Below are 11,837 nucleotides of genomic sequence, written 5' to 3'. Positions count from 1 at the left end.
TCCAATAGAGCATTTGTGATCCTACTTGGAAAACCATGTTCGTGCTGCCATGCTACCCCCTCGCAATGTGAGGGAATTGCAGGACCAGTTGATGAGCGCTTGGTACCAGATACCTCAGACTACCTATCAGCACCTTGTGGAATCAATGCCACGGCGGGTGCTAACAGTTTTGAGGACTAAAGGTGGTCCTACGTGTTGTTAGCAGGGTGGTCATAATGCAATGGCTCTTCGGTGTATATGAATATTATAGATAAATCCATACAAACACCTATCAGAATTTTTCTGAAACCAGCACAGCTTTAATCTATCCCTTCAATTCAAAGCTACTTCCCTGTAGAAGTGTTTTCACTTTTATTTTAATATTTTTTTATTTGCGTATTTTTGCCAGCAGTTGGTTATGAATTTCCCCCTTAGTTTCAATTAGGGAAACTGCCAATGAATGAAACAATGGGAATTGAGCTCTTTACCTTTAAAAGCGTTAGCGTAGGGAATTCCGGACAATAGCACTTAATGTTGAAAGTTACCCATGCAAGGAATGCTGAGAATGGGAAATGAATCTTAACATTCAAAATAAGTGTATTCCGGAATGCGAAAATTATGCATTTTTGCCACAATAGTTAAATAGTTTTTATCACAATAGTTTAACATTAAAAAAATAACCGGATTAACTAGCATAAAAACCTGTCAGAAATATTTGAGTTATTGTCTGATATGCACTGACCTGCTATTTTCACGCACTGCTATTTCTTATGGTAAAGGGCCATTGTCTGGTATACACTTGCCAGGTATTCTTTACACTAATGTTATTTTAAGGTTCAGAGTCATTATACACTAAACTGACATTTTTTTAATCTAACCTCAGAGTGAAATTTGTAGTCATTATTTTCTAGGGAAAAACTTTTCTCGACAATGAAAAAAATCAATGAATGTTATTTACAATATAAAATAAAATCCTTACAGAATATAACAAAAATACTTTTGGATGCATTTTGTTATTAAAAAAAGAAATGTTTTACTTTTTCCAAACTTTGAAACTGGAAATAAGTTCTGTATGCAGAATCTGTCTAGGAAGAAATAAAAACAACTATTCTTCACTTAAATAAACAACAATCCCGTAGGGATGAATCTTGGAACAGAAAGGTTTGTCTATGAACGGAGCTGGTTTCTAAACAATACCTTCAAATTTAAAATGGCTTAAATATTGCTTTAAATTTTAAAATGTTTCAATTTAAATGACAATGTCTTTCATTTTGGTACCATATTAATTTTGCAGAGCATTTGCATTATATTGTGATACAAAGTGATTCAAAATCTCGAGGAATAAACCGCCGAGATACTATCTGTCTGTCGAAAGAACTACTCTCGTCACAGTGTCTGTTGGTTCTTTACTGTTACGGAAACAAGACAAAATGCATTTGAATGAAAAGAGCTTTGGAAGCTTCTATTTGCTGACTCGAGTCAAAACCTGTTGAACCATTCAAATGTGGAAAGTCAAAACAAGTTGACCCATTCAAAACCTGTTCACCCATTCAAACACGAAATATTTTAATTTAAATAAGATCCCAGTTTACTACATTCTTTTAATTGATGTATTTTTCAAATATCGGGAGACATGTACAGTGCACTAAATATTTACTCCGCACCCCAACAGTTTACCCTCGTAATCATAGTCACCTACAGTGCTCTGCAGTTTGTCTATGAAAAGAACTCCCCTCACCCCGAAGTCTAGAGTCATCTGCTGCAACAGAAACGAGAAATAGCGTATTTCAAGGGAATAATTAAAAAGGAGGATATTAAAAAGGTGAACTTCTCTCTCCTTTGATTCCCATTCTCTCGCCGACCCGAGCCAAAACCACCCTTAAATATTGACCCAAACATCCCTATTTGAAATAGTTAAACCTCGTAACCATAGTCACCGCCACTGTTTCAAACGAATGGTGAGGGGCGTTCTTTCGATTGGCAGACCGTAGACAAGGTAAGGTGATTTATTTCCATAGACAAACTGTAGACAAGACGATGAGGTTCTTTAGTTAGACAAACAGTAGTATAGGATCCTTCTAATGTGTCATTTATTAATTTCTCACCTATATTGTAAACATTGAAAAATAACGTCTTTTAGTGTTTCGTAGTCAATAAATATAATGGCTAATGTACCGTATTGCCAGCTAGTCACTAATAGTAACCATCGCAAAACTAGTTGTAGTATATTAGTGTATAGTTTTCGTAGACAGTATAGACGATTTTAAGAGTTATATTTAACAAAAGATTATAAAGTAACGTTAGTATAAGATTAGATAAAAAAGGTTAAAAATAAATAAAGTAATAAAATAAAATAACGTTAAAAAGATTAACTACGTACGTTATAGATATTAATTTTTTTAAGTTAGGTTTTGAATTAATTGTTCGGCTGACCACCTGACCGGAACATCTGCTCTTGCACCCCAGAGCCCAAGGTCAAGAAAACTGAGATGGGCACAGTAGGCCTTGGCCCTCTAGGGCTGTCGCGCCACTGAGTTCAGTTTTTTGAATTAATACTTTGGTACAATACTTTTGAGATATCAGGTTTCGGTACGAAGCAGAAAATTTAAATTAATTTTTGAACACTTAATGATGATATTTAACCATGCAGATACAGATTGTATATTTAAGTTGACATTGAAACTAGCATTAATCGATTTAAAATGTGACAAAATTGATAGATAGCATTATTTTTTCCTTAAAATAAAACTCGTTCAATCTAAAAGTTAAAGTAGCTATGCAATTCCAAGAAAAATTTTACTGAAACCAATCAATGTAGAAAAATAAAATGTAAGAAAAATAAGTGCAAAAAGACACACGCTTACGACAAATAACAATAAATTTTGCGTGAGTTTCGCGGGTTTCCATTATTTCTTAGAAGTTTGTCATTGATGCTATTGCTCACACGCAAAGGTTAATCGATTGATTTATTATGAAAAAGGTAGAATAAAAAAAAATACTTTTGTAATGACGACAATCTCTGTTGATAAAATGTTTTTTATCACTAACAAATCTTATCTATTTTTTTTCACTTGTGCATAAAATTTGAATAGCTATTGCCTTAAAAGGGAAATTCATAGGAAAACGTAACGGTAAAGGTAGTGACATCAGTAACAAAGAATTACTAGTTTTAAATAGAAAAATTTCATAGTTTAGATTGTAAATCGTAAAGGTAGTAAAATCCTTATTGTATATTTATAAAATGTTTGTAAAAAATTGAAATCACAGAAATTCACGTAGGTCGCAAACAAATACTTTAGCCATGATGCAAATAAAAATGTTATAATATACTGAATTTGGAGTGAGAAAGCTAGGACTGGTTATGTCAAAACCTGTTTGATTGCCGTATGGTTATTAGATGGTTATTAGAAACGAGTGCGAACTTTATCTGGAAATCATACTGCTTTTAAGATTACATTTGGGTTTCCTCATTATGGATTGTCAGATTTTAATATCGCTTTTTCTTCTTCCTCGCTTGAATATTAATTTACGAATCCTTATGTGCATGTTTTTTTTTCTACTTCGTCTTTTGAAAAGTATTTCAACAATAAGAGTAATGATTAAGGAACAATCAGTATAGCGATATTTGTTATTGTGCTTTATTATTACAGAGAAAAATTTCATGAATGTAAAAGGTAGAGCGATTATAATTAAATTCCATTATTAATTAGAAATAATTAATTTTTAAATATAAACAGAAGTTATAATAATAATATTCATAAACTGTCTATTTATTATTTCTTTAAATATGGTCTTCAACCCCACTTGCTACCGCTCGCCATTTTCCAGAAATGAGATTACTTCGTTTGTTCATGACGCCTTACCGCATCTTTTATACATTCAGATCGCTTCGCGATAAGAGCGTATGCATTTTTAATTGTTTTAATTTTGTCCAAACTTAATTTTAACCATATTAAAGGCTAATCCTTGCTCGCTAGTACTCGCCAACCCTCAGAACTGCTTGCGCAGTTGGCTTCAAATAACCTTTCTTGCTCCTTTCACTTCATCGACTAATAAAGCAACGGGTTGGTTGGTTGGTTCTAATGCCACTTGCCACACGGGCAAGCCTACTTGGTGAAACCGAACAAATTTAAGGCAGAGTGTGCGATTCTTGTACTTCAGTGGCGCCATCTATAGCTAAGAATTCGACTTCTGCCACATCATACGTCACACCTATTTATAAGGCTGTTCCATTCATTCATCCACAGATCGTAATTTTGACCTGATTCAGAGAACGCTCGATCCAGTACCACCAGAGGTATTGATTTGTTATGGGAACATGGAGGACTTTGCGACTAGACAGAATTTTAACGTTCATCAGTCACCAACTACACGAGGAGTCTTCGGCCGACGGGGTTCGAACCCACGAACTCTCGGACATGGGGCTAGCGCCCTACTGACCAGGCTATCCCGCAATAAAGCAACTGAAATTAATATATAAAAACCTTTTACCACAAATTTAAAACGAGTAAACTAAAACCCCTTAGGACTTTAGCTTCACCTATGTGATTTGAATTTTATATTTTAAATAGCTGAATTTCCCTTTTGATTTCTAATGAAAAAGGAGCATTTTTCTAAACATAGAACGCAACTGAAAAACGGGGAAGGAAATATCGCTGGAATAAAAGGAAAAATTGAAAGAAATAAGTATTTTGTTTATCTTTCAACATAATACAATAAAATTAAAGAACTTTAAAAACCATAAATTTAAATTTTTATCTTCTGATTTGGAGTACGTGGCTGCAAAAAATCAATATTCTTCTGCTAATAGCTTCCACGCAACAAAATTACGCAGCCAGGGAAAAAAAAACATTGCATGTTTGCAAAAATGAAATTTCTAAAAATGCGTAAAATTTCAGATTATATCATCTAAGTTTTTTGCTTTAGAAGTCAGAATAATGAACATTAGAATCCTCTTATTATGGAGAGATTTTTTTTTAATAAACAGAAAAAACCTCATTCATAACTCCACTTTCTAGAAAAAACATTTACTTGTCATCTCTTGGCTGAATTACAATGGGTTGAGTTAGAAACAGTTTCTATAGATTCAGTTTCTAAAAAGTTGGACGTGGCCGTCTTGCACCGAACACAGTGCTCAAGTAAAATATCCTCAGTGGTAGACGGATCATGGGTTAAAGTCCCCCTTGCTGTCAGGCTAGGCGTTGGAGGTTTAACTTGTTTTCTTCTCCGCGTAACGCAAATGTGAGTTAGTTCCATCAAGAAGTCCTCCACGAAGGAAAATTTTTCTCAATACTTGGACCAGGAGTTCCCTTGTCTTCTGGATTTGATTCAAAATTACAAAGCTGAGTTGAACATTAATAGTCGTAAACCCAAAATTGGGTCGGTTGTTCAACGACGGTTATAAAATAAAATACAAGACCTCTGGTATAATACATATTGAATTCTCTATTAATGAATATACCTCACAAATTTGTAGGAACAAATCAGTTTTCAACCATTTTGAATAATAGTATCAACAATATAAGGTTAATGTTGAGCTCTCTGTATTTAATGTAAACCAATTTTTATGAAACTAGTATTTTTAAGGTCTGCTAAAAAGAATTTTATAATAACTAATAAATTTTTTTTTTGCTTATGTTTCAATAACCTTTTTTCTGCTTATTTTGGTTAGTTATCATTCAGTTATCAAACGTTGGATAAAAAATTACTCGAAAATAATTTAGTTCTGCGCTCTTTTAACCGTATATTTTGAAGTCACATTTTTATTTTGTAATACCATGGAAAATCTATGAGGCTAAATTTTCAAACTACACTACGAAAACTTTATTTTTTTTAAAAAAAAAAGATGACAATAATTAATTGAAGTAGTAATCAATTCTCGAATTCATCACGAAATAATAAGGAAAAATTTCATATCATAAAAATTAACTTTGACTACTAATTTTACAAAAGTGATATCAAAACCTGTAATTCTGGAGAAAGATAATTATCATAATTTAAATAAATCATTATCATTATTTGAATAAATGTATCATTATTTGAATAAATGTAAAGCATTCTGAAATCGAGTTTCGATTAGTACTACTATCACAAGAAAACACGTTTGAAGTTGATAAATACTTTATGAAAGATAATAAACTACTTTTTAAGTATATTACATCATTTCCGTCAGTGAAATCTTTCGCTAGTTAATTTTTAGGTAGTTAGTTTCGTTACTTATTCATTGGTTAAACTATTTTTCACCTTTAATATTGAATTCAAAAAAGCAGTTACACAACGAAAATTATCTATTCTCTTACATATTTGAATGAGTTCAATGTATGAGTATGAATGAGTTTTCCAAAAAAATCCCTTTCTTTTAAAAAATATTACTTCTGAAGGGAAGCAACAGACGTTAGAAAAAAAACGATACGAAGAAAATTGCCTATTTACTCACACATAATTAATTGTATAATTTTTTTTCAATTTTATTTCCAATATTCTTTAACTTTCCTTTTGTGTTGTCTTTCCTTGTCGCAGAAGCTATTTCGAATCGTTTATAACTACATAGAACCATCAATGCTAGGGTTCTGAAATTTAAACAACACAAGGAGCGATTTTAGCTCCTGGTCCGCAAAATCATTTAAAATTCATGTTGATTATTCCGCTTGGGATAGATGTTTTAAAAAGGATTTTTTCGTATTAGTTTAACATTAGCCATGCTTATAAAAAATTATAAACGATTCTGTTTAAGATTTTCTCGCATGTTCTTTGATGTTTAATTGTTTTTTCACAAGTTCAGTCATCAATGTGAATGGCATGTGGATTGGTGCCACGTCATCGAATTAGTATTTCTGAAGTTATCTGTAACCACGTGCTTCTTTTGTTTGGAGCAGTACTTTCAAAACTTGTTTCGGGAAAAAAAAATAAGGTACAAATTTTTTCAAAGACTTAATGAATCCTAACATGAAAAAGTGTGAAATTTCTAAAAAAAAATGTTAATGACATTTTTGAAGAAAGCTGATGAAAAGTTTGTGGCTTGTTTGGATTTTTATAGTTGTTCTTATTATTGTTGTACACCGACTTTTTATCTGTTTCCTTTAAAAATTTTATAAGAAATTCTTGCAACACATTTTAAGATAAGCTTTAAATAAAATGAACACAATACCTGATAAATTTGTCGAGACTATCTAAACTCACTTTTTTTTAAATTGTACAAATTTTTTTATTCATCACATTTTCATGCAGAGATAAGTTGTTTCTTGAAGTTTTAAAATTATTTTATTTCAATAAATAATGTTAAAGAGTTTAAAAATAATGATCTTCATTAAAAATTATTTTAAAATATATATATTATTTAAAATATTGGTATTTCGTATTGGTATAAAGTATATTTTTAATTTAGCATTTTATTATGTTAAAGTTAAGTAAACATTTATAAAAATGTTTGAAGCATTTCTCAGAATTCAGAATAAACATACTGAGACAAAATAAATATTCCGAATATTTAAAAAGTATAAAAATAAAAACTTACTTTTAGATGGAAAAGTTGCTCTAAAATCAACTCTTTAAAGAATTTTATAATGTTTAATTTAAATTTAAAAAATTTAAAATTACAGAACAGTAAAAATACCTACAAAAAGAATAGTTTATATTTCTAGGCTTAAAGATTTTACCGAGTCTACTATAGCTGCAAATTCAGAGAGTGAAAAATATTTGCTTCGTGTGTCGAAGACTATGTTAAAAACAATGCTTAAGCAGAATGAGAAGAGGTTGTTTTTGTCTTCCCGCCATATTAATTCTATATTCAAAAAATAGCAAAGTAGTCATGTGACTGGCACTGACATTGTCATGGCAATTGATAAACAAAGTCGATCGGTCGGAATAAAAACTATTTTACTCACGCATTAGTTAGGAAACAATGCCGTATAAAATATCTCACACCATTAATTTAAAACGAAAACAAATATGCATTTTAAATATTTTGTTGTAAAAAATTACTTTCTTTTTTAGCATTGCGAAAAGTGCCAGCTAAAAGCACAGCTTATGTTATTTATTTATTTTTTTAAAAGCTAAAACAATGAATTTGTTTTTCCTTTTATACTTAAATTTCTAAAACTATATAATTACATGGAATAAAAGGAAATTAATAAGTATTTTCCATGCTTACAATTTCTTATTACTCGCAACTTTAATTCATTTCTGACTATGGAAACAGCCTGCGGCTTTCCTCCATTCTTATAATCCTTACTTCTAATTCCCTAATCAAAACAAAATTGCCTTTCACACATTTGTTTACCATGCCTCTAAAATCTGTTCTAAATGCACTCTCATAAAGATTTTTTTGTTCTTGAAGCTATCGTTGCTGACCTAACATCATTGATTCTGCTGATCGAAAATTAATCTCGCAATCCAATAAAATTTTTAATTAAAATCTTGATAATTTGATTGTTTTATTTTATTACACCAGAATCAGTCTCCAAAGTTTATGATGATTAAATTTGAGTTTAAAGAAGTTTTTATTCTAAAAAAAAATAATCAGGAGGTCATGCCGCACAGCGTCGTGATCAAAGACATGCAAGGAGGTCAGCATTGCGCTTAAGCCGCCTTAGCTTCATCTTAAGTTTGTAATCATCAATACTATATGAAAAAGTGCTGACTTCAAGCCGCCACTGAGAATTGAACACCAGTCCTTCACGATGACAGCTCAGCGCCTTTTACCTTTGAGCCATCGCTACGTTTACTATTAACCAACTTAACCTCCCTCATTTTAAATATTATAGAACTGACGTAATTTCAAATTTGTTCACACTCCCTATTAATCAATCCGATTTTTTTTTAATTATTATTATTATTTGCCGTAACTTGTGCTTACGATTTTTTCTGAGTTTTTAATTCTGTATTTCGACACAGATGCTTATGTGGTACTAATTGTGCTTTTTCATGCTGTATAATTAATTCTATGCAAGGATTTTTATTCTTGGATATTTCCCCATTTAAATGGTGCATTTTAGACTCTGTAGTCCTTCCAATACAGCATGTATTTAAGTTAATGTTTTAAGAAAGTAACATAAAAAACTTTATCCTTATAAACGTGCGAGCCATTTCTAATGATACCAAACTCCAACATTTTGTTTAAGAAGCTGGAACAAAAAAAATCAAAAACTTACATAATAATTTCACTAGATAATAACTTTTCTTATGTATATTTGAGAGCCTTTCTAAAAATAGCTTATTGAACGAAGTAATCAAACTTTACTATTACAAATGGCTTTTCTTTTTAATTTTCAACGTAACTATTACACGTCATATGATATCGGGATAAATTATGGATCCCTTAACCTCAATTTTTTACTCGAAAAATATTTCGCAATTTTTTTTTCTTTGTAAGATTTATAAAGTTTTTAATGTAGAATATCGTAATGAAGTTAAAACATCAATTTATAAGAAAATACCACAAAAGAGTTGAAAAAAAGTTTTTGATTTTAATATTTCTACAAAATCTGTTATTATGCAACCGCACATTCGAAAACATTTATAAGAAAATAACATAAAATCGTATAAATAATAAAGGTATAAAGATGACTCTCAGATTCTTTGAAAAAACCTTCTCAAACTTAAAACAGCGTTTTTTATATTCGAAGGTAAATAACTTAACATTAATCAATTTAAGGAAATAAGTTAGAACAGCACTGTTTATTACTAATATTATGTAAATATTAGTTTAATTAGCCAATTAGGATTTTTATCAAATATAGAGTTTTACAATTTAATTATATAGGTCTGTGACCAAAAAAAAAAAACTCTTTTGAAACCCACTAGGTGATTCTGGTAGATTTTTGGATGTTGATTTCAGGTAAAATAGTAAAATAGTGACAAATTTTCCTCACGTACCCTTTTTTTTAACAAATTCAATTTTATTCTTTGCCACTAATTCTATGTACTGCTATAGAAACGGGTAAGCATAAAATGTAGTTTATTACTACTGGCTAAAACTTGAGGTATTTAGGCTAGTCTTTAATGAGAATAAATCAAAGCAAATTTTTATGTAATACCGTGTGCAAATTTTTTTTCTAGAGAATTTAGTTCAAAATTGCTCTTTATCTGCGAAAGAAATTAAACTAAATATCAAGAGGGGAAAATGGTCCATTTTTCAGAAAAAAGATAAATGGATCGCCATTTGTTACATTTTGAGGTTTACTAGTAACAGTAATCCCTATTACTAATAATTTACTGAAAAATGTTTGACAAATGAATAATGTGGAAAATCGGTTCTCCTTGAGAGTTATTACATGATGAATATGATCTGCGCTACGAAATAAATTTTTTTGTATATTTATAATATAGTATTTTGCTAATTTTTTTCCACACAAGCTTTATGACCTGGAAAAAGAGCGGCAAAATCATGAAATTAATTATTAAGCTTATTGTTATTTCTGAAATTACAAATAAAATCAAATTTAAAATAATTTTGACCTAAAAATATGAGTCTAGAATAAATAATCTTAACCACGTTTATTTCAAATTATGTTAAAACCAAATAAATATTAATTTATTATTAAATTATATTCCAACAAATAGAGGAAAAATAAAATACAAGCTGCTGCAATTGAAATCTATTTCTACTGTTTATTTAGTAGGAAAAAAATTACTTATTTTTATCACATTTTAAACGAAATATAGTTTTAATTTTTAAAAATAGTTTGACAAATAATGTTAGATACCAACTAAACGGCGTTTAATAGAATTTTAGGAGAACACATTTTACAACAGTTATAAAAAATTATATAATTTCTTACAAAGAAAGTTGACAAAAAGCATTTAACAAAAAATAAATACAAAATGTAGAACATTCTTTTTTCACTTTTTAAAATTTTTAACTAAAAATTCAAGTGTGTTGTGATACTAGCAGAACTGCAAATTCGCAGTCTGTCGGCTTCGGCAAATAGAAAGTTTCTAACTAGATCTTCTTGATCGGTCACTTGTACGAGCTTCCAACCATGAGAGAGGAGCTGTGATACCTGTCAATATAGACCACAAATCTGGATGATCCATCGAACCCGCAACTGTGCTGACTGACTGTCCGCTAGTTGTTGTAGCCATAATACTATCGGCGATCTCTGCCAGCTTGTCTAGGTTATCGTTGGAAATCGCCAAAGTCTGCTGAACATTAGTGAGCAACCTACGCAAAAATAAAGATTTAAGAAGCTCATCGTTAATTCTTGCACCGGCTTTATTCAGCATTTCTAATTTAATATTGATTCTTGATTTTCATTCCGAATTTAATATTGATTATGGGGGTTGGCTTTATTTTGGACTATGATTTTTCAATAATTCGCCAACCATGGATCTCTTCCCATGCTGTCCGTTGGGAACAATTCACTTACTTTCAATTTGGAATTATTGGCGATTGAATTGTTGGTCCCAACCGTTGAATAATTAATCTCTACATAATATTCTCGATGTGAAGAGAATGATTTTCTTGATCCCTTTAAGAGACTTCTTTTCTTAATTTTTATACTGTTGAATGTGGTCATACATATTCTATTTTATATTTACCTAATAAATCAATTTTTCCTAAACGATTTTATTCATTTTTCTGAGATAAATATCCCTACAAGCTTTCCAAATTACAATGTATCTGAAACGGCAAAAAGTATGCTTAATACTACAATGATGCTACCTAACCTAACCACTAAATTAACATAAAACAGATTTGATGGTGTCCTTACAATTTTTTAATAGAGAGAATTTTTTTTAAATTTTTTTTCTACTTTAAAATTTGCATTTTATTTACTTTTAACTAAAATTAATATACAATAAAATTAAATTTTGTTTAAACTAGTCAATGTTGTAATTCTTTTTTTTAATATTGAAAA

The sequence above is a fragment of the Parasteatoda tepidariorum genome, chromosome 4 (genome assembly GCF_043381705.1).
Source record: "Parasteatoda tepidariorum isolate YZ-2023 chromosome 4, CAS_Ptep_4.0, whole genome shotgun sequence".
Taxonomy (NCBI): domain Eukaryota; kingdom Metazoa; phylum Arthropoda; class Arachnida; order Araneae; family Theridiidae; genus Parasteatoda; species Parasteatoda tepidariorum.
This window is presented reverse-complemented; position numbering follows the sequence as displayed.